The following is a 24,413-nucleotide window of genomic DNA, read 5'->3' on the forward strand; positions in this document are numbered from 1 at the left end:
CGTATACACAACGAAATTAGGTGCTTTCACAAGGTAAAACAAAACCAAAACCAAAAAACAATACAACAAAGTCAAGCAGACCGCATATACAATCACCACATTGCTAAAACTCTGTTCAGCATATCACTGTACCCCCGCATTTAATCTAGACACTGCACTGGGATAGAAACTGTTCTTTATTCTACTCGTTCTTGTTCTTAACACCCTATATCTTCTTCCTGATGGCAATAATTCAAAAAGCTGGTAGCCAGGATGTGAGGGATCTCTCAGAATTTTTGAAGTTTTCGACATACACCTTATACTATAAAGCTCCTCCAAAGAAGGAAGAGAACAGCCAATAATCCTCTGAGCAGTGTTGATAACACTTTGGAGTGCTTTTCTCTCCATCACTGCACAACTCGCAAACCAAACACAGAGACAATAAGATAGAATGCTCTCTATGTAGCTGCGATAAAAAGTTACCAGCAATCTCTCAGACAATTTTTGTCTGCTGAGGAGTCTCAAAAAGTACAATCGTTGTTGGGCCTTCTTGACCAGAGCAATGGTGTTTGCACTCCATGTCAAATCCTTCTTCATAATGGTCTCCAGAAACTTACCCTCGTCCACCTGCTCAACACAAATGCCCTCAATACACAAGGGCTAAATGTCAGATTTCTTTTTCTGATAGTCCACAATAAGCTCCTTAGTCTTATTGATGTTAAAAATAAGATTATTATGTTTGCACCATAAAGACAACCATAGTACCTCTTCGCGATAGGCAGACTCATCATCTTCAGAGATGAGCCCCACTAACATGGTGTCATCCGCAAATTTAATGATCTTGTTACTAGGATAAATATTGGTGCAATCTGATGGTAAACAATAGTGGGCTCAGCACACAGCCCTGTGGAGTACCCGTGTTGAGAATCCTGGCAGAAGAAACAAAGTCTCTTAATTTCACCCTCTGAGGGCGATTTGAAAGAAAATCCAAGATCCACATACAGATTGGCTCTGGAAACCCAAGATCTTTAAGTTTAGATATCAGTTTGTACTGTATAATTGTGTTAAATGCAGAGCTAAAATCCACAAAGAACATTCTTACATTGGTCCCCCACTGCTCTAAATGAGTTAAAGCAGTGTGTAAGACGGTGTTTATAGCATCTTCTGTTGATCTATTTGCCCTATATGCAAACTGATATCAATTAAATGAATCTGGAAGACAGGAAATGATGTACTGTCGAACTAATTGTTCAAAACACTTCATAATAATAGAAGTGAGTGCCCTGGTCTGTAATCATTAAGGCTACTTATAAAGGACTTCTTTGGCAATGGAACAATGGTGGAAGCTTTCAGACACGATGGAACAATAGCTTGGGATAAAGACCGATTAAAAATCTTAGTCAAAACCCCAACTGGTCTGCACAGTCTTTTACCACCCAGCTGGAAATACCATCAGGTCCGGCAGCCTTCCTTGAATTTACCGCTTTCAATGTCTTCCTCACATCATGCTCTCCCACAACAAGGGGGGAGCGTGCTGAGTTGATAACTGTGGTGTGGCAACTTCAGTTTGATTTACCTCAAACCGGGCAAAAAAGTTATTCAGCTCCTCCGCCAACAGAGCATCTCTATCCGTGGGGGCAGCATTTTTTGTTTTATAATTAATAATTTGCTGAACCCCTTGCCACACCTGACTCGTATTATTACTAGAAAAGCAATCTTCAATTCTCCTCTTATAATCAGCCTTGGCTTGCCTAATACCCCTCTTCAGATCAGCCCTAGCAACGCTGTACTTCAATTCATCACCAGATTTAAAAGCCTTGTTTCTCACATACAGAAGACGTCTGACCACTCTAGTCACCCACGGTTTCTGGTTAGGGTACATCCGAATACGTTTATCTACCGTAACAGTATCCATACAGTGAGTGATATATCCCAAAACCGATGCAGTATACTCCTCTAAAACAGGATGCTCAAAGATATCCCAGTTCATCTCTTCAAAATAATCCTGCAGCCATGAAATGGCCCCCTCTGGCCAATATTTCACAGTCTTGATTATTGTTCCAGCTTGCTTCCTTAAAGGGATATACTCCAGTGCTAACAGCAGAGACATATGATCAGACTGGCCTAAATGAGGTAGCTGCACAATCCTATAGCCGTTCTTGATATTAGAATAAAATTTATCCAAGATGTTCAGTCCCCTGGTGGCACACTTTATATGCTGATGGAATTTAGGGAGATTGACCCGCAAATCAACATGATTAAAATCCCCCGCAATAATGTGTACTGCATCAGGGAACCTATTTTGTTGACTATTGACAGCATCACTTAAGTAGCCCAGAGCAAAGTCAGCATTTGCATCTTGTGGGATATAAACAGCAGTGATAACAACTACACTAAGCTCTCTTGGGAGGTATATGGGTCTGCATCTGACAGTCATATATTCCAGCTCCACAGAGCAGTGACAGGCAATAATCTTTGTATTCGTACACCAGCTGTTTTTAATATACACACAGCCCTCCTCCTTTGCATTTCCCAGAGTTCTTATTCCTATCAAAATGGTGTACTAAAAAGCCATCTAATTCAATTACTGTATCCGGTACAGCTGAGTGAAGCCAGGTCTGTGATTTATTTATTTAAATAAAAATAAATAAATTGATTCCATTATTCACCCCATCTAGTGGCTGAATGTGGTATAGTGTCTATACTAATGCATACTGGGGCAACAATGGAGGAGCAAGAAACCTGGAAATATGTCTTTAAAGCTATTTTTCCACTGATTTGGTATCCACTTTTTTTTTTAATCCACTAGGGCAGCAGTTTTCAAACTCTCAGGGAGAGTTTGAACTGCAGCAATTTCTTGCTGAGGCAGGAGGAGGCAGCAACACGATCCCCAAGATTGCGTCACTAAGGGGGCTGCAGAGATGGGATGAACTCACCAGTCCCTGCAGCAGCCTGTCAGGGGTGCGGGGAGCCCTGCACGACCTTCCACAGGGCTCTCCGCAGCTTAAAAAGTGAAAGTGGAGCAATCTCGCTCCTCTTCTGCAAAACCAGAAGTGGAGCGCGACTGCTGCACTTTCACTTTTTAAGCTGCGGGGAGCCCTGCAAACACTGACATAGTGCTCCCCGCACCCACAACAGGGTGCTGCAGGGACTGGTGAGTACATCTCAGTCCCTGTAGCCCTATAGCGACGCGATCTGGGGGATCGCGTTGTTGCCTCCCCCTGCCCCTTAAGGGGAAAGTGGCCAGGGCTCTCTGGCTGGGGCGTCGTGACGCCCCAGTTTGAAGAGCCCTGCACTGGGGGTTCTGGAACAGAACCCCAGTGATAATGAGGCACAACCTGTACTTACAGCCCAAACTTATGGGCTCTATGTGCTGGCAGAGCATGTGTTCAGCCAATGCTAACTTCTTGAAAAGCAATTGTAAACCATGCTTCAGCAACACACGCTGGCTGGAGCGTTGGTGAGAAGGCTAGAGCCTTTCCACATGCAGAGAGTGAAGTATCAATTCTGTACTGTTTGTTAGGATGTCTTCATTATTATATAATGCCAAAGCTCAGCAAAGATTGGGGAGAGGGGAAACAGTAAGCAGTAACAAATGATGCTGCTTTCATAACCTAAGATTCTGAATCTTCTAGAATTGTCAGACAAATCTGAAGTTGGAGCTGCAGTTGAATAATCAAGTTGCCCCTTTAAACAACATTTATTACTTGTCTTTGGCTGCTTTTACTACCCGAATGGGATTTTCCTATAGGTACTGGGACTAGGTTTTTATCCCCCCAAACTGAATTGGTTAGTTTGTTTAAAAGCATGACTCTGAGAAGCACTTTATATGGAAAACACATTTAGAATAACATTTCACTTGATTCTGGCACAAATTATGCACCTCCTACACATACAAAATGAAATAACGCAACACTAGTTTTAAAGCTACTTACAGCACAATCCTAACTAACTCCCTGTGTGGTGATGCTGCAGCTGGCATGGCTACTGCTGTATTCCATGGGAGAGTTTTGGCCACTACAGACCTCCTTGGGGTAAGAGAACATGAGTTACTTTGCCTTGGGCTAAGCCTCAGCAGGTAAGCCTGCACAGGTGGTCAGAGGGAAGTGGAGAAGGGTTTGAATGGGGCCAGTGTAGGTGAGTGATGGGGAAGATCGGGCCCAGGAGGGAGGGGCAGGTTCAGCAGTGGCATATGCTGACTCCTTACTTCATTCCCGGGCCCAATTTACCTTCACAGATCAATTTAGACTTGCCAAGCAATTGATCTTCTGCAGGTCCAAGTCAATCCATAGCAGCTGCTGGCTCAAGTGAAATGTTATTCTGAGGGCCTAATCCTAACAGGTACTTGGGCCGATGCAAGTCCCTTGTGCCAGCCCAGCAGTTTGCAAAAGTGCCGTAAAGTACTTTTCACCATTCCGAGGGGAGACAGGCTGGTGCATGGATGTGCACCAGCTTCCCCGCACTGATGCAGACCCTGGAGACAAGGTGACGGTCTGGGGAAGAGGCAGGGAGGGTGGACAGCAGGTGTTCCAGGGTGGGTGCGTGGGGAACAGGAGGCGGGACCAAGCCTAGCTCCGTTTCCAGGCAGCCCCGGGCTGCTTGGATTTGCACCACCTTCTCAGGTGGCGCAGATCCAAGCAGACACATTGGGGCTACTGCCGTGTAACACAGGATAAGGGGAAATGTTTCCCCTTGCCCCAGGCTGATCTGCACTCAACCCCAAACTTGCACTGGATGCAACACAGGCCCGCTGGCCTGCCTGTTTCCAGCACAAGTTAGGATTGCACCTAAATGTATTTCCTATATAAAGTGTTTCTCAGAATTATGCTCTTTAACAAACTAACCAATTCAATTTTTGCTGCAATAGACCCCCACCCCATTGCCTCTGAACAACTTATGTCTCCATGTGTTTCTGGCTTCACCTGGCTTGGTCGGTATGTTTTCACTATGCAAGAGGTGTGTGGCAAACGGTTTATAGTTCTCATGTGGTTCTACATGCCTGTATTATAGTTCTCATGCATATTATAAATAATTTCAGTAAAATTTACTCATTCATATAAGTTCCATCTGTAATATATTCATTTATGTAGATTTATCCAAGTTTAAAATGTAAATCAATTCTTTTTCCTCACCCCAGACAAAGCATCAGAGAGATTATGTGGCCCTCCTGCCAGAATGCTTACCCACCCCGATCTACAGATACCTCCCCCAAAATACATCTAAAAATACTGTGCTTCTACTGAGTTTGACATTACTACTGGTCAAAAGAGCTTTACTGGAAAGGGTTTCAGTAAAAAAAATACAGCTCATTTTTTTCAGAAATGTTCATTTTTTGCCATTAATAAAAGAACACCACGACCACCACCATGGGAGGATTGGAACATATGCTTCATTTTGAATCAGTGTTCCATGTTCAGTTTTCAGCACCCGAGAGAAATGGATCTCAGTTTTGCATATGTTTCAGTATTTTGTGGAAGCACGAACAGGAGCATCAGACACCAAAATATCAATGGGGTGGAGGAGGAAGAAAAGTGGTGTGATTTTGCTTCCCATAAGGATCTGGGTCACACTTTCCATAAACATATGCAAAGCAGTTACATCTTGGAAAAACTCTCCCAACATGACCAGTGGTACTGAGTTAAATAGGCCAGCAGTCTGAGCATCTCCCCTGATCTTTATATAAGCAAAATGTTTCCTTTCTGGGAGAAAAAAAAAAGTGACCCTTCCCCCATTCTACATGGTGCAATTCTCAACTTCTCTCTTTCCTTTCCTCTTGCTTTCTTACTCTAAGTACAGGAGACCAGATTTTTTTGTTTTCATTCTCTTTTCTTGAGAATAATCTTATAATAGCAGTATTTCCATTAGATGTAACTATGCCTAGCTAAAAGGTTTCTTCCTGCACAGACATCAACTTTTGATGCCTCTGCTCCATTTAAACTTATTAAAGCTGACATGAAAAGCAACACATGTTTTCATCCACCTTCGGAACTGGCAATATTGCTGATCACTACACAGTAGAACTTCGCTGTGACAAACCAAAATGCAAACAATGCAATCAATGGAATCAGACCAAGAAGAAATCTATTTTAAGGCAAATGTTTATTTATTTTTCTCCCTTTCAGTCTTTACTTCACTATCTTATTAAAGAGGAAGAGATACCTTTCATCTAGTTCATGTTGCTAGGAAACAGAGCATCCTGTTGAAAAACAAATGCCAACAACAGAATCAAATCATTCTCTTCACAACACCTACACGATTTTCATTGCTTTCCAATAATTTTTCTACCATGAACAACTCAGAGATTGACAGTGGCAACAATCTTGATCCACTGGACAACAATCTTGATCTGCATATCATCATAACTTCCAGATCACAATTTCCTTTAGTGAAGATTTGTTACAGTGTGTCCTGGTATGATTGACAGCCAATGAGAGGAGTCCATTTTGGGTCAAATAGCAACCATTTCCTGCCTATTAGATCAGTTGCGATGCCTCATATGGGGGGGCACAGGGGCTGAAAGGGAAGAGTACCTGCGCTTCCCAAAGGCTACTTTGAAGACCTCCTGGCAGAAGCCAGTGAGACAATGCCACCTTCACCTGGCTAGAACATGATCCACACCTCCAGCAGTGGGAAGCAACTGGTTAATGCAATCAGTTCATGCTTGTTAGCAGAACTGAAGCCAGTGCATCAGCCCTCTTGATGAGTTGCTAGAAGATATGAGATATGAAGTGAAACCGTATCTCGTTTTGTCCTCTGGTCATCTGTATAGCCATTGAGCAATGGGGCATTATCCACCTATGGTGATTAATGTGTGAATGATTATTTTCAAGTGCGATCACTTGATACTTCAGTTAACAAGTGACAAATGTGCAAATGTGAACCAGCCCTTAACCTGTAGTATCAGATCTAACACATGACCATGTTCTGACAGCTGCTTTGCTTCATTTTGTACCAAGTTTACTTCAGTTACTTTTGTGCAGAATAGCTATGTCATGGATGAGCTGTTGTACATCCTGAGCATGGGCATGAGGAACAGAAACCATAAAGTTTCTCCATCAACCAACAGTAAAATAAAGAGAATTTTCCAAGAAGGAAAACAAAGCCAGCCTTTTGTCCCAATCCTCACATACAGGAAACTGTGCATCATACAGGAAAGAATTAAGTGTAAATTACCTACATCATGTCATCTCTCCTATATATCCTATCCAAAAACAAAACTGACTGGCACAATATAAACAGATTGAATAGGCAAGCTAGGAAAATGAATTTCTGTAGCAGCAATACACGATTTCTAAGCAATGTGTCAACTTTGCAGGATAATCATAATATACATCATCAAGCAAAAACCACACAACAATAGCTAACTGTCTCAATCACAATGTAACATGATTATGCAAGGTCAGCTAGGTGCTACCAGTGGGAGGGGAGGAGGGGGAGGAGGAGAGCGATGGACTCTCATCATGTTTCAGACCTGGAAGCCATGGGGAAAAATTGAGTTTGGAAATTAACACAAAGGCCAAATTAGTTTGAGCAGATTATTTCCTGGCTCATTAGAGATAATGAAGAAAAGGCAGAGAAACACAAAACAGATAAGCCTGCTGTCACTGAGATTACCATGGGCCAAGTGTAACAGATTGTATGATAGAGAACAGGAGTGTACATTAGGGTTGCTATGAGGATGTGGCAAAAAAGGCCTGAATGTGCCAAGTAGTCCCTATCCCTGCTGTAAGGTTTGCAAGAACAACTCTTCATGTCATTCTTTCCTACAATGGTTTGAGTCTCCACATTGTTTCAGCAGTGCCTAGAGATAAGGAGCAGGGGGCAGAGAATCTCTCAACGTAATGGAAACTGTTATGTTAGAAGTACTTCTAAATATTACAACTGACAGCCCAACCCTAAGATGTGCTGGCACAGCCAGGTTGCAAGGTCTGTGATGTATCCCATGTAGTTTAGAAGGGGGCTGAAGGTCTCTTCAGGGTAAGAGAATATTTTTTTCCTTATGCCAAGTAAAGCTTCAGCCACCCCATGGAGCTTCTCGGATCCAGCTATACAGCTGGCGCAAATCCGGGAAGCCTGTGTAGGGCTACCGAGTCTGGGAACAGGGTTAGGATGCAGCATGAGCCACCGCTTCAACCCCGTTCCATGCCTGATTATTCCCCCAATCCAGCCTCTCCCCAACCAGAAATGTCCCTCCCACCATCCTCTCCCAAAATGCCCTTCCACCACCCTCTCCCACACTTATCTGTGCCACCCAGCAGAGTCAGAATCCAGCTCAGCCAAGCTAGCGTAGGCTTCTGAGCCAGCCCAGGCAGCTCTCAAGTAGGTGCTCAGAGCTTGGTTACTTTCAAATAAGTGTGTATAAGGAAGGTTGCACTGGCTCCACATGCACTTTGGATTGAACTGTAAGCCAAAGACCACAGCACCCCTGTAGTAACTGTAAAATATGTTCTGTCTCAACCCAAAGCTGGGTTCTAAACCCACTGTCTGATTACTGCCTGATCTTAGCCCAGGGTATAAAGATTTACAGACTGGCCAGCTTGCACATGCACATGCCAGTTCATCAGGTGGGCAGAAAATATACAGAATGCAAGAATTCAGCTTCCAAGATCTCAGGATTCCCGAGAACCTCATCTTTCATGGTAATAACACAAGCGTATTATTACGTTACTAACAGAGTGTGTCTAATGCAGCAGTTCTCAACCTTTTTAGCACCAGAACCCAATTTTTAGAATGGCAATCTGTCGGGACCCATCGGAAGTGATGCCATTGATCTGGAAGTGATGACAGGGCCAAAAGTGAAATCATGAAGCAGGAAATTTTTTTAACACCCACATATGACAAAATCAAATAAAATTAAATAAGCAAGTAAGGGTGCAATCCTAACCGGCACTTATGCCGGCATAGGAACCCCAGGAGGGTTGCAAACATGCTGTAAAACACGTTTGCACCTCCGTGGGAGGAAGGTGCGTTGGTGCATCTAGATGCACCAATGCATGGAGGCTGGCAGAAGCCTCTGTGGTGGCTTCCTCCCCACCGCTTGTGCAAGTGCACCTGTGGCGACACAGGCCGCGAAGGTAGGCGTGGAGGGGGCGGGGAGGGCGGGTGATGGGCAGCCCCTGGGGTGGGCGCACTGGGACCCAGGGGCGGGACTGGGACCCAGCGGTTATGCTGGATCCCAACCCCCGTTCCCGGGGAGAACAGAGCGGTTTCAAGATGCTCCACTCTCCAGGGACTTGCGCCACCTTCAGAGGTGGTGCAGGTTCAAGGAGACCCATTAGGACCAGCAGCCCTTACCCAGGGGTAAGGGGAAGAGTTTCCCCTTGCCTCTGGCTGAGCCGCTGCTGGCCAGAAACCCGCGTTGGATGCAGCACAAGCCTCCTGACTTGCCTGCTCCAACATGGGTTTGGATTGCGCCCTAAGTAAATTAAAAGTTGACAATAAGTATAAGTTTCAAAAAATAAGATAAATAAATAACCTCCTAACCTCCCAAGCAGTCGCTGATCTGTTTTTGTTTTTTTAAATTCCCCAAACATCCCAAAGACTGCAGTCCATCCACAATGACCCAGGGGTAAGCCCTATTGACTATCATTGTTTAAAGCATATACATAGTAGCCTGTTAAAAGTACAGATCTATAATATTTCCCCAAATGCAGTCACATACCACAGTAGCATCATCTAATATATTAAAAATAAAATATGCATTGAAATGAATGGGGACCAACCTGCAATTGGCTCACTATCCAGCTAGTGGATCCAGACCCACAGTTTGAGAAACACTGGTCTAACGTATTTAAAACCCAATCCTATGTACACTCAAAAGTACCATAGATATTTGCCTAGAGGGCGAGAAATTTCAGACAATAAATCAAGCTTAGATCATCACCTTGCCTTATCTGCAAGTTCACTGAGGACTTTACAAGAAACTGGCAGCACTGGGAAAGGCAATGCAGAGATAATTATTTGGCTGTTAATCTCCAAGACAACCCCACCAGGGCAAAGCTGCAGCCAAAGTTAACCTTTTATTCTCCTACTCAAAAAAGCCTGAGCTGAAGGCTTCCATTGAAATCAAGCAAGCCTCACTCTCTTTAGCAGACCTTGCTGCAGCCTCATTCCATTTTGCAAATGCTTGGCAGAGGTTTGGTTTTTAAAAAAAAACACCAGGACATAATCCCAGTTTCCTTTTGAAACAATGCTACAATTCAATGCACCATTACTTAAGAATAACATCCATGGAAAGCAGTGGGTTTACTTCTGAGTAAATAGGGTTTCAACTATGTGCAGCTGCATTTGCTCACAGTCATTCCTTGTTGCTTGTCTCTTTGCTGTGAATTGAATTGCACACTCCCAGTTATGTGTTCTAAGTTGTATGTTATATGTAGAGCCTCTGGCTTAACACACAAGGCACCTTCAAGAAGGACTTGATTAATGGTTCTCCTGCAGTGGTTCCCAACCTTTTTTCACTTGCATACCCTTTGACAGCCCACTTCCATAAATTGTACCCCTCATATTAGCAAAATGTTCATAATTAATATGAATAATATAAGCCCTCATCTCTTCTATATGAAAACCCATACTTCATGTATTCATCACAGTATTTTTTTCTTTTTCTATGTATGAAGAACTGAAGACTGCCTTTTCACTGTTTTGCACTGGAACTGTCCTGAGAAATTCTTGGTGACTGATCACTTCCCATATTATGTTTCACCTTTTTAACTGTGCTGGTTTTCAGTCACTGATTCATACATGAATTGATGACTAAAAACTAGCTATTGGTGGAGCTTTCACAGCCAGCTCCCTTCCTGCCTTCCTGACCCTGCAAGGCATTCTAGAGCAGTACCTGTCTTTTTTGCCATTATTCAGTTCTTTTTCAAGTGCCCCTTAAAGGTCCTGTCAAGTGCCCCTGGGGGTACATGTAACCCAGGTTGGGAACCACTGTTCTACTGGTATGTTGCTTACAGTGCACTTACACTGACAGTGTTTACAAAAAGGTTGTGAAGACCAGAATTTTCAAAGTTAATGAATAAAATGTATCTTATAATGTTTTACTATATTTTTAATAGATTAAGAGACTGTACAGTTCTTAACAATTACTGGTAGGTTATTTTTCAGGGTCTGACTTCAGGTAAAATCAGACAAAACTATAGTCAGACACACACACCCAGTTTAAACCCTCACCCCGCCTTATCTGAGGATTACAAAAAATGCCATAATTTTTTTTGCTCAAAAACCTGTTCTCAACTTATCTATGAGATCGACTTATAGGCGAGTATCTTGGTGAGTCTCATTTTGGTGCTTTCAAGTAAACCTGTGTATGAATGCAGACCTGGAGGTTAAAAGGACAGAAAGAACCATTTGAAAGGCAGACTTCAGTCCAGCAGCTTTCTAACCAGCAAAGTTCTAACCAAAATGGAGCTAGCTTCAAATCACAGACTGTTCAAATCAACAAGTCCAACCAGCATTTGATATCCTTCTAAATGATGCAGTTCATTATAGCAAAATCAAGCATATGCCATGTTAATAAATTCAATACATCTCTACCTATAACTTCAGTTTCCAAAAAGGAATGGGGAATAAAAGTGAACTGTCTCACAGACTTCTCATAAGAGAGGAAATGAAATATTAGACTTCTACCACAGGCTTCTAGCAAAGTCTAATTTTTGTGAAGCTAAGAAAAATTACTTATAATGAGGAAATGTTCTCAGATATCATGAGTTCAATCCATAATTTTTATTGTTCTAAGTGTTGCTTCTTAGATGTCCTATTTTGGGAAATTTCTTCTACAACAGAGTACTATAATTTAAAATTCCCTGTTGACTACTATAATGAAGTATTCGTGACTGCTGTCTGCCATACACTGCCTCTGCAAAGGTAGGAGAACCCGTTAGAGCTGACATTTGGGGGGGCACATACAGGTAATTGAATGCACAAAGAAAGCACAGAAAGAACAAAAGGTCATTAAGGTTAAAAAAAACAAAGTTAGAGAATCAGCATATGCCATGTCTTATGAAGGACCACATTGATATTTTGTATTCTTTTATACAACTCTGAATGGCTCCACAGTGCTGCCTTGGATCTACTGCTGCCACCTCTGCCATTGTGTGCTAAAAACAGACCCTTACCATGTCCGGTATGCAATTTTTGCAAACCAGTAAGCATATGATTGTGCAGGAGACTGTGCAAATTCATTTGCCATGAAATGGGTCAATGTAGCTCATGTCCACCGTGAGCTAGAGGGAGGAAGCAGCAGACTTAGGGTGAAGGGCACCCCAAATCCATCACCCCTCACCCTCCGCCAATGACACAAGCCACTTCAGCCTGATTCATGGCCTGCCATACTGTAAGAACATAAGAGCCCTTCTAGATTGGATCACATCAAGACCAGCACAGTCTTCCTGTGGTAGCCACCAAGATGCCTCTGCAAAGTTCACAAGCAGAAACAGGCATCAACCAGAGACCACACTGTTGAGGTGGTTAGCAGTTCTTAAGGGTGGCAACAGATTAAGAGAAACAAAAGGTTCTAGCTCAAGTTTAAGTTTATTAGGTTGATCAGCACATAAGCCATACACAAGATTTATCTAAAATCTTAAGCCATACATAAGATTTATCTAAAATCTTAAAACCAGAGTTTAAAACCACATAGAAACAGAATTTGGCTATATCAACAACACACTCTTTGCAAAGACTACTTAACAGTAATTTCAATCTTAAAGAGTCCAAAAACATAGAAAATTTATGTATCAATTTCTTTAAGAATCGACCTCTCCCTGCAAAGGAGATGCATTTTGGGCATCGGAAAAAGATATGCACCGGGGTATCTAATTCAGTTAAGGGATAATTATAATAACACTGCTCAGGAGGGATCCTTTGAAAACAACCCTTCATTTGTGCAGTTGGTAAAGCATTACATTGTGCAAAAATGGTTCTAGCACAAAACAGCAAAAGTGCTTTGTTTTAGTCTTTTACATTTTGGTGAAATCTCTAACAGACAAGCTGGAGATTTTACAAGAAATCTATAATCAGGGTAGACTGCATTAAAGAGTGGGAGAAAGGAGCAAAAGCAACCAGGCATGGAGACAGGGAAAAATCCAATCAGGGTTATGAGACGGGGGGGGGGATGGATGTAGGCAATTTCCCCAATGTTGTTTTCCCAAAATAAACTTTCTCATCACCTTATTATTGCCTTGTGGGGGAAGAACAGACAGAAAACAGATCTATAACTTAGTTTTCCCACGTAAGGAAAAAAGCAGTTTCTGAGGGGCGATTTAGATTGTGAAAAACGTGTGTGGAAAAAGGGTTATGTCCCTTCCTCCAGCATTGCAACTCTGATTTCATACACACACCACAGCCGCTTTTAACTTTTAAAAAAATGCAGTTGATCTCAGTCACAGATCCCTCATGTCACTTCTGGTATTACGTTGATATTGCTACCCAGTGTTGAGATCTAAATGTGATAGTGAATTAAGAATTCACTAGTTTCTCTTCCAGTTATGCTTGCTAAAAAAAAGGTTATCGTATCTTCATTTCTCTCATCACTGACGTGAGGCCAATATGATCAACATGTTGCCATGGAATAAACTAGTTGAGAATTGTTCAGTTCTCCTTGCACACTCCAGCATGAATTAGCAGGTAATCAGTTTTTCAAGAGCAGTTCAAGTAGATTTCAATTGCTCAGAAAACGCTCCAAAGAGTGGAAAAAATTTGTAAAAGCTGGAATTGCTTGATCAAGACAAGACAAATACGGCATAGATTTGCCACAGCATGGCTTCTCATTAAGGTTCTTATTTAATAATGTATTTAATAATGGCAGGCAACCAGCTTATTTCATGTGGAGCTTGGCTGAAAATACAAAGGAAATCAACTCAAAAAGTTAATTTGAACACAAATCAGTCAGATTCTTGGTCTGACTAATGGCCCAATCCTATGAGCACATTTCACTGACTGAATATTTTGTCAATTGAAGAATCACTTAGTTGGTGCTGTGGTTGTAGTGACTACAGGCACAGAAAGGCCCTCACCGCAAAATACTGACTACCATGTGTGCGCCACTAGGGCCCCCAGCCAATGCTGGAGGAGATAAATTTGCACAGTGGTGGACAGTGGGGCAGGGACGGAGAGGGTCAGGGTGGGAAGGGGACTGGTAGGGATCGGGGCCACCAGGAGGCATGCTAGGAAAGGACAGAGGGCAGTTATCAATGGCAACTGTGCTGCTGATATCCTATGCTTCCTGTCTGTCTTCACCATGGCCTCTTGGGTTCATTTGAACTTGTGCCACATAGGGATAGCACATATTCAAGTAGACTCATTGGGGACCATGGCACAGTGCAATAGGTAAAAATTTTGTTTTGATTTTAACTTCGCCAGTTTGTTCTTTTGTTGAAGAACTGCATTTATAGCACAATCCTATGCATGTCTACTCAGAAATAAGTCCCATTGTTTTCAAACATACTAAAGCTTTTGTGGCTGGATGAGTTTAAAACAGTTTTCAGCTGGGCTTGCTCCCAGGAAAGGAAGTATAGCAGAGCTTTTCAAACTGGGGCATTGCAATGCCCCGGCCTGAGGACCCTGGCCACTTTCCCCAGGATCATGTAGCTAAGGGGACTGCAGGGACTGGCATTTACTTACCAGTCCCTGCTGCAGCTTCCCGGGGGGGGGGGGGGTGTGGGAAGCCCTGCAAGACATTTTGCAGGGTTCCCTGAAGCTTAAAAAGTGAAAGTGGAGCTATCGCGCTCTACTTCTGGTTTTGCAGAGGCAGGGTGCGATCGCTCTGCTTTTGCTTTCTAAGCCTAGAGGAGGCCTGCAGACTGTTGCACAGTGCTCCCTGCCCCCCCCCAGGCTGCTACAAGGACTGGTAAGTAAATGTCAGTCCCTGCAGTCCCCTTAGCAATCATGGGGATTGCATCACTGCCTCCCCGGCCCCCACAAGGACCTACCGCAGCTCAAACTCTCCTGGAGAGTTTGAGGACTGCTGAAGTATAGGATTGCATCATAAGTCTGCACATGTACCTGGAAGTAACTTCCATTAAACTTTATTTTTTCTTTTTGAGTAGAACTTGAGTATAACTTACTTTTGAAGAGACATGACATGAATGAAGATGGCTCTGTTTTTCAAACATATGCTTCTTATGAGTAACAGCCTACGTGTGGCTAGTAGGTGCTGTGAAAAATCTAGTTTGTGATCACTCATTGTTTAGACAGAATTAATTTGCTTAGATCCTACATCATAACAAAAACCATAATTTGAAACACAGGATCCAGATAATTAATAACACAGGTCTGCAAATTTGATGGTCAGTAAAGCTTTTTTCAAAATTTATGGTGTTTGTACAGGTTGAAACTAACTATTTGGGTGGGTTCCATTCCAAGCACTCACTGGATTAAAAAAATGCACTCTTCTTCTTGCTGGCAACCTTCAGTCTCGAAAGATGGTGGTTCTGGCTGGTGGCTCTGGATGGTGGTTCTGGCACAATGTCTAGTGCGGCTGAAAAGGCCGATTCAGGAGTGACAATCCCTTCCACACTGGGAGCAAGTGTAGTGTGTCCCTGGTCTGTCTCCCTGGCTGTGGGCCTTACTGGCTGGGGACTGCCCAGCTTAAGGCGGGCGGTAGCTGCCCAATGAGATGCAATGATCTCTCCCACCGTCGGAAGCAGCCCCTGGTGTCACGCTCTACGCCAATCGAGCGAAGACTTATAACCGGTAAACTGCTGCTTCCTATGTTATGCCAACACCGTATGGCGAAGTTGGAGTGTCCTCCCCAGTGCGCGAAGCCTGGGTAAAGAAGGTATGGAGGATAGGCTGTTACCCATGCAGCAAATCCCCCCTCTCCACGTTGCTGGAATGGTCCAATGGAAAGGCAGAAGCCAATAGAGTTGGTTCCAGCGGCATCGGCATCGCAGGAGTTGCCAGAACATGACTGTGTTCAGCCATGAACTGCCTCAGGGACTCCGGCTCCTGATTTTGCCTCAAGGTTGACTCCTGAAGCGTTTTTCCATAACTAAAATGCACTATAGCAAATCAATTTAAAAAACAAAGTTTCTTTGCTCCAGTGTTTGAAAAACAGCCTTGCTGACCTTTTGACATTAAGATAAGAGTCATTAAGAAGACAATCCATCCGCACTTCACTCAGCCCCTTCCTTCACCAATGCAAAATGATCCCTTTCTTTCACTGAAAGAGGAAAGGGGAAGGGAGGGGTCGGAAGGAGAGAGAAGGATTCATGGATTGTTAGCCTGCTGCCCCCCCCTCTCATTAAGGAGGCTGTTGTTAAAGGACTGTTCAGTTTTTTAAACTGATTTTAAAGGGATGCATTTTTCTCCATCTCCAGGGATCAGCACATTCTCTCTCATTTGCAGGGGCCATTCATGTTGAGTCAAATCCGTGTATAAAAAATCCGCTGGACCTGTATATGAATTTGGGGCGTCAGTTCCAAAAAAGGAATCAGTTTGGCCATCTGCTTTCAGACATACCTCACAGCCTCGTTAGTGAATGGTTCAAGCAGCTTCCTCATGGAATCAGCATCCCAAATGTATCCAGGAATAGATCTAACTTTTAAGACAGCAAAATGTGTGTTGGCCTGTGTAACTGATAATTAGAACAATCCACCACATGCACAGAAAAAAACCTTTTAATGTACACACAGTGTTTCAGCAGCACATAAAGCCACCATTTTCAGTTATATGTCTACTGATGTTGTAGAGAAAAAAATTGATTGGTTTGACAAAAAAGGGGGATCGTCTGCAGGTCTGCATCCTACCTGCTTAGAAATAAGGCAACGCAGCACACATTGGGGTGAGTTTTTCACTACATCTGATTTCAATACATCAGAAAATAAAACCTTAAATCAAATACAACGTCCCTATCACGGTCAACTAAGACTTTGGCTTCTAAGTAGATCTGGTTAGGATTGTGCCCTTCGTGACCAAGGGCGCAATCCTAATGGTGCATTTGGCTGGCCTAAGTCCCTTATGACTGCCCAGGAGTGTCATGAATGTGCCATAAGGCACATTTGCACCTCCTTGTGAGACGCATCAGCCTCCCTGTGCGGGAACGCAACAGCAAAGGATGAGTTCACACCAGCCTAGAGAGGCTGCAATGGGGTGTCAGAACCTTCCCGATGAAAAATATCATAAAGCACGTTAAGTACGTTAATGCTTTGAATTACATTATGTAATTCTGCAGTTCCCAAACTTCCAGGAAGTTTGAGGACCCCAATAAATTACTGCATGGGAGTGGGGAAAAGGCAGCAACAAGATCCCGAGGATCGCATCGCTAAGGGGGATGGAGGGACTCTCATGCACTTACCAGTCCCTGCTGCAGGCTCCTGGGGGTGCAGACAGCTCTGTGCAACCATCTGCAGGGCTCCCCAACCTTCAGAAAGCGAAAGCGGAGTGATCGCGCTCCACGTCCAGTTTTGCAGAGGTGAGGCACAATCGCTCTGCTTTCACTTTCTGAAGATTGGGGAGCCCTGCAGATGGTTGCACAGAGCTGTCTGCACCCCCAGAAGGCTGCAGCAGGGAAGTGCATGCCAGTCCCTGCTGCCCCTTTAGCAATGTGATCCTGGGGATCTCGTCGTTGTCTCCCCCCACTCCCACCCCTTAAGGGGGCAGAGGACAGGGACCTCAGGCTGGGGTGTCGCAGTGCCCTATTTTGAGAAGCCCTGATGTAATTCCAAAAGACTGATTTAATTTTTGAGAGCATAGATAGATCATCTGTATCAAGGCATACTTTTGTCTGTTTTTTACCCTAGCAAACAAGCTCCCTGAAAACTGTACAACTACACAAGTTGTTCAGTATTACACAATAAAGTATACCTCAGACTGAAATAACTTTGCTCCTGCTTGCCCTCTTCAATTCCTTATCCCCTCTGCCCTTTACCTCAAACTTCATCATAAGGAAAAATAAAATAGCCACAAACCAAGTATTTAAAAAGGAGAGAGCCCAACATCGAACACATGAAATGTAACGGGGAAGCAGTTCATCAACTGCTTCTTTATAATAACTAAATACTGTTAGTGCCAGAGAAAATAGCTAATGTGGAAACAGCCTAGGCGCTTTCCACCATTTCTATTCTTGTGAGCAAATATCCAAACAGGGGAATTCCCAAGTCATAGCACAGCCATAGCACAGGCTTTTAACTAGCTCTCAAAAAACTATACATCTGCAGATCTGCTCCCTACTACTTCGGCAAAATAGTGACACTCCTTTCACCCACCTTATCTCCCTTCTATTGCCTGCATTTGTATTATTTATTTCTAACTCTCCACGACTGTACTTTCCATTAAGTATCTACTACAGAAGATGACCAAGCATCTGCTGTTTCCTTTCACTTTCAAGAAATACATGTAAGAGCCAGCAGGCATCTTCATATTTCTGAATCTTTATATTCCATGACTGCCACACAGCGGCATTAACTATTACTGAGCATAATCCAGAAACACATAACTGCAGCATTAAAACACCGACACCCAATTCCTATATACATGTCATTTCATTCTGCCCATTTCTGGTTGTCAAAAGAGGACTCTGTCTTAGTTTTCCTTTTATTAAAGTGCAAATACAAAAGTGCCTGTCAGTGGAAGACTGGAGAAAACATCTATGCTGAAGCACATAAAAGTGTTTCCATGGCAACAGAAAGGAAAGCTAATAGAATTCCTTTTGTGAATTCTTCCCCCACTTCAGTCTCTCACAATGGATGTTTCCAATCTAAAAAAAATTGCAAGTTTGCTATTATCCAAGTTTGTCTTCTTCACTAGGTGTTAGCCATTGTTGGAAATTGAGTAGACAGCTTTGGTCTGCATGAGAGCCTTTTTCTTTGGAAACTAGCACAGGCAGATGCAGCGATGGGACAAACTGGGATGGCAGCAGGGAGTGGGGTGGGACATGGTTAAAGTATCCTATCTTCCTGCTTTATTCTTCATCAGCCCCGTTTAAAAAGGAAAACCGCAGTGGTGCTGGGTGTTGCAAATGTGACGCAAGGCACCGGTGGGAGACACCCAGAGCTGGCAGAGAGGCCAATGCCAGTTTACGCTGGGTCTCAATACCTGCAAGAGGCCCAGGGGGACTGCTGGGCAGTTAGTATCCCCAATGGGTGGCAGGATGGCTTCCTGGGGGAGCAGATGAAATGGGGTGGAAGGAGGGCAGATCAGACATGGGAGGGAGGCACGGATGGTGGCAGAAACTGCCACTAAATCATATTCCCCCCTCCGAAGCCACGGAGACCAACACAGGTCTCCTCGGTTCTGCGCCAGCTCAAGCGGAGCTGTAAAGAGCTGGCACAGCTTCAAGGAGACCCACCAGGACCAAAAGGGCTCTACACAGGGTAAGGGAACCAATGTTCCCTTATCATGAGGAGATCTCCAGCAGCTTCCCTGGCCCCACAGGGCACAGCAGCAGCCATTTTGGCGGCACTATACCACTGGGTGCCAGGGGAGCTTAGGATTGGGCTGTAAAACACATCAGTGCTAGCTAGGCATGTAGTATCACATTTGAATAGCCTGCTGTTGCAGCAAAACAAAGCCCTGTGGCACCTTAATTAACAAGTTTATCAGAGCAAAAGCATTCATATTCAATAGTTTACCTCATTAGGCAAATAAAGCAATTTGTTGGTCTTTATTGGAAGCGCAGGAAACATCAGAGGTAGGCAAAGTCACCCACTGGCTGCGGGCCTGCACCCATTTGGGAACACACCACACTGGGCTGATTTTCAAATTCTTGGTATCAATAGTTTCACCCAATGTGCCTTCAATGGTAAGGGGCACCATGGAGAAGGGTTCCAATGCAGGGCTTTTGCTCCAGTGGTGTTGGCCCCAGCAGCCTGACACCAACTCCATGGAAGTGTGTGATACAACTCTCAAAAACCTCTATGAACCCAATTTTGCAATTTTCACAGTGGAAGGAAGTTAAAAAATGGAGTGCCCAAAGGATCTGTATTTGAAGTGGTGCTTTTCAACTTGTTCATAACTCATCTGGAGTTACTAAGGATAAAGTGATGCACAGTAGGGTAAAAAAATTCCAACTTTACATATACACTAATGGAGTCTGAGTTGTTGGTGATGAACCAGGAGAGAGATTTGGATGGATAGCTAAATGAAAGAATCCACTCACAGTCCAATCCTAACCAATTTTCCAGTGCCAATGCAGTTGCAATGCAGCCACAAGGTCAGGAAACAGATGTTGCCTTACCTTGAAGAGGCCTCCACACTATCACAGGATATAATGTGGACCCTATTGGTACTGCTGCATCTGTGCAAGAAAGTTAGTTAGGGTTGGGCTGCTAGTGGCAGCAGCTCTAAAGTCAAATTTCACACTAGATGTCATTGGAAAAATGACCATACACCTATCTATGATGTCTGGAATACTCTGCACAGTTCTTTTCTGTCTCTATAAAATCCTCTTTCAGATTGGAGTGACCAGATGCAAAAGAGGGCTACTTAAACGATCAAAAATTTGGAACACCTGCCCTTAAAGGAAAGGCTACAATATTTGGGACTTTTCAGATTGGGAAAAAGGCAATTGGGGAAAGAGACATGGTTGAGACTTATAAAATTATGTATGGAATACAAAGTCAGTAGGGTATAAATTTCTCTCTCATACACAATACTAGAACATACTGTGAAACTGAAAAGCAGGAGAATTAGGATGGACAAAAGAAAATACTTCTTCACACTGCAATGATGGTCACCAGCTTTGATGGCTTTAAAAGGGATTGACAAATTCAAGGAGGAGAGGTCTATCACTGGCAAATATTTAAGATGCAGGGAAGCAATGGCAAGAGAGAGATATGCCTTATTTCCTGCTTGTGGACTTCCCAGAAACAGTTGGTGAGCATTCTGTCTGTGGAAAAGCAGATGGACCATGGGCCTGAGGGCTTCCATTGTTCTTATGAACAAAATATTTAGCAATTAACAATAGATTTAGCACTGCAAAGGGGTGAGATGCATGTAGAAAACAAAAAAAGAAAACCTGGACAGAGCCAAAAAAAAACAGAGGTCTCTGCTTTGAAAAGCTTAGATTTGTCTATTTATAGATTCATTTATCCATCTTGTAAAGTATAGAAATGAAACTACACAATAATTTAACCCCTGCTAACTGGGTAAGAGGCACTCTTTCAAGTGGGTGCTCCTCTTTTTAGCAGGGGGAGAGTAACTAGCCCACCTCACCCCAGCAGTGTCTTTTCTAGTGGCTATCTGCTGGTGTTCTTTTGCATCTTTTTAGATTGTGAGCCCTTTTGGGACAGGGAGCCATTAGTTATTTGATTTTTTTCTCTGTAAACCGCTTTGTGAACTTTAGTTGAAAAGCGGTATATAAATACTGTTAATAATAATTTAAAACTATAAATATAAATAGCAGGTCAGTAGAATACAAATTAATTTTCACCAAAATTCAAACATTAATCTCAGGAGCCAATAAATACACTTGTCAAGTGGATTATATCTTCTGACCTGGTGAGCACAACAGAGAAAGGTCAAAACTTGTCTTTGCAGTTGTTTGAGTATCAGAGGCGAATGAATAGCTGAGAGACTTCTTGTTTTTTCCAACTGCATTTAAAACTCATGCAACCTCAGAGCAAGGCTCAGGGAGAGGCAGGTTTTGTGTGGCAAAAGCAAATGTCAGTTGGTTAATTAACCCAAACAATACTAAAAGGACTTCCCTGGAAAGATTAAGACAAAATTAACTTCCTGCACTAACAGTAATATATTATAAGGGCAGACTGTTCATTTCTTAATTATCAAGAAAATTATACTCTCTCAAGGGAATCAGTGAACAAACCTTCAGCCAAGTGTAAAGCCTGCCTGTATTTAAAATAATCATCTTTTAAAACATTGATGTAGTAGGCAATCTAGTTCAGTGGGTCTCACACATTTAGCACCAGGACCCACTTTTTGGAATGCGAATCTGTCAGAACCCACTGGAAATGATGCCATGACTGGAAGTGACATCATCAAGCAGGAAAATTTCTCATAGTTCTAGGCTGCAATCCTACCCACACTTACACAGGAGTAAGTCCCATTTACTATCATTATCAAAAGAACATACATAGTAGCTTGTTAAAAGTACAGGTCTGTAACATTTCCCCAAATGCAGTCACATCCCATAGTAGCATCAAGTCTAATATATTAAAAATAAAATATTGAAATGAATGGGGACCCACTTGAAATTGGCTCATGACCCACCTAGTGGGTTCCAATTCACAGTTTGAGAAACACTGATCTAGTTTATCCAGGACCAAAGAGTACTATGTGACAAACAACTATAATCCTCAGTATTTCTTTTAGTTATACAGTAATCTATCAAAGAATGGTATTTTATGAGTTTGCATAATTGTCTTGCAATTGATACTAAATCAGTACAACAGTAAAAACTTTTAGGAATCTGCTTCCACCTTTCTCTTGCAATAAGAATAGTAAATGTAATTTGTTAAAATGCTGAATCCATTGGAGCCAAGTACTACTTAAAAGCCTTCAGGTCTTTGAAGAATGCCATCATAACCCCACTTGGTCTTCTCTTCAGGCAGAAAATACTCAGTTCCTTCCACCTTTCTATAGAAGGCTTCCAATCCCCCTTGCCATCTCTGTTGCCCTCCTCTGAACCCATTCCATTATCTCCTGCTAACTGGGCAAGAGGCTCTTTGCAAGTGGTGTTCCTCTTAGCAGAGGGAGAGTAGCTGTCCCTTTTCTACCCTAACACAGAAGTGAGTAGGCTATGGAACAGTTCAGCAGTCAATCCCATGTACAGTATTTGAACATTATTCAACAGGGGGGCTCCATGTACTGAAAATGGCTTTTCCAAGAGGCTTGCCCTCCTGGATGCAGTCTTCACATGCAGGAGGGTGTTGTGGTGAGAAAAATTGCATCAAGACACTGTACTCTCAATTTTGATCCCCTATTTGGAGGGGACCAATTTTCTCCCCTCCCTGGAACAGATGACCAGTGGAGTACATGATTCAGTTGAGAAGCATTCACGCTGCCAGTCTGTCGCTGTGCACAGACCTGACAGAAGCCAACAGTATATAAATAAAGGAGAGTTGCACATATCCTGCACAAACCAATTTACTTCAACATTAGTTTACATGGATTGTTTATTGGTGTGCTGCAACCGATAAACATGGCTAACTCTCTGGAAGTTACAGTGTGTGAACAGCAATTTGGTAATACTCATTAGTCTGCCAAAGTGTGTTGGCTTTAAACTAGGTCTCTCCTGCCCAAACCACACAGTTCACCTATGAAGCCCACCAAGTGGATATGGGCAAGCCTTGTCTGTCAGTCCACATTCCTCAGATTTTATTTCTGAGGCATCATCAATCTTAAAGGCACTTTGTGAAGTATAAGAGTAAGGACAGGTCCCGAACCCAAGAAATTAACAATTGAAAATTCACCACAGGGTAGACAACCCTGGAAGGGAAGAGAAATGGTAATCTGGCATAAACAGGGGAAGAATTTATTTCACTTACATTAGGACAGCGATTTTCAACCTTTTTATCTCATGGCACACTGACAAAGCACTAGAATTGCCAAGGTACACCAGCAGTATTTTTGACAATTGATAAGGCACATCATGCTGCTGGCTGGGGGCTCACATTCTCCAGTGGCTCCACTCATAAATGATCCTCTCCAAACTCCTATGAACATCTGCAGACCATTCGCGGCACACTGGTTGAAAATCACTGCCAGGGCATAGGGACCCAAAAATTTTTGGTTCTTAATCCTGTGTACACTTAGCTGGACTTGAGTCTCATTGAGTATAGTGGGGCTCATTTTTAATGAAATGGGGATAGGTGGGTGCTGTTGTAAAACTAATCCTGCATTCAGTTCAGATACTTCAGTCCTGTTGCCTTTGATGCAATTAAAGCAGCTCCACTGCGCAGAGGACTGCAGCCTGTGGTCTTAGCACTGCTTTAACAATTACCTTTATTTTTCAAACCTCCAGAGAAGCAATAAATGCAAACATTCTCAAAGCTACAATGTATTGTGTTTGTGCTGAAACAAGAATCACAAGATATTTTGCACACCCCAAAGTGCAAAATTAAATAAACCAATGTCCATGTTTCTTTATATTGTGTTGCTCAAAACTGTTCTATAATAAGTTGCCCTTTCCATTCAAAAATCTAAGATGGAAGCATATTGCTTCCACTGAACATGTTATGGAGGAAGGTGTTTGCAAAACAACACGTGCACTTACAAGGCAGTGTCAGCAGCCACAAAAAGGCAATACATAATAAATATGGTACATCACACACTGGTGTAGCTAGAGGGGGTGCAAAGCACTAAGTTTAGCAGGGAGCCTCACTGTGACATGCAAGTGGTCCCTCCCTCGGAAAGGCCTCAGTTTTGCTCCCACCACCAGGAATGGCTCCAAAGGCTTGCAAGCCACAGTGAGGCTCCCTGCAAAACTTAGTGCTTTGCACCTTCTCTAGCTATGCCACTGGCATCACATCATCCCA

The 24,413-nt window shown here is 43.1% G+C and overlaps 1 protein-coding gene across 1 annotated transcript in view; it reads right to left on the reverse strand.

The window, feature by feature from the left end:
* Positions 1-24,413, reverse strand: part of GPR176 (G protein-coupled receptor 176) — a 53,483-nt gene that overhangs the window by 27,055 nt on the left and 2,015 nt on the right. The gene's annotated exons all lie outside the window — the stretch shown is intronic.

This window comes from Tiliqua scincoides, chromosome 1 (genome assembly GCF_035046505.1).
Source record: "Tiliqua scincoides isolate rTilSci1 chromosome 1, rTilSci1.hap2, whole genome shotgun sequence".
In the NCBI taxonomy this organism is placed as follows: domain Eukaryota; kingdom Metazoa; phylum Chordata; class Lepidosauria; order Squamata; family Scincidae; genus Tiliqua; species Tiliqua scincoides.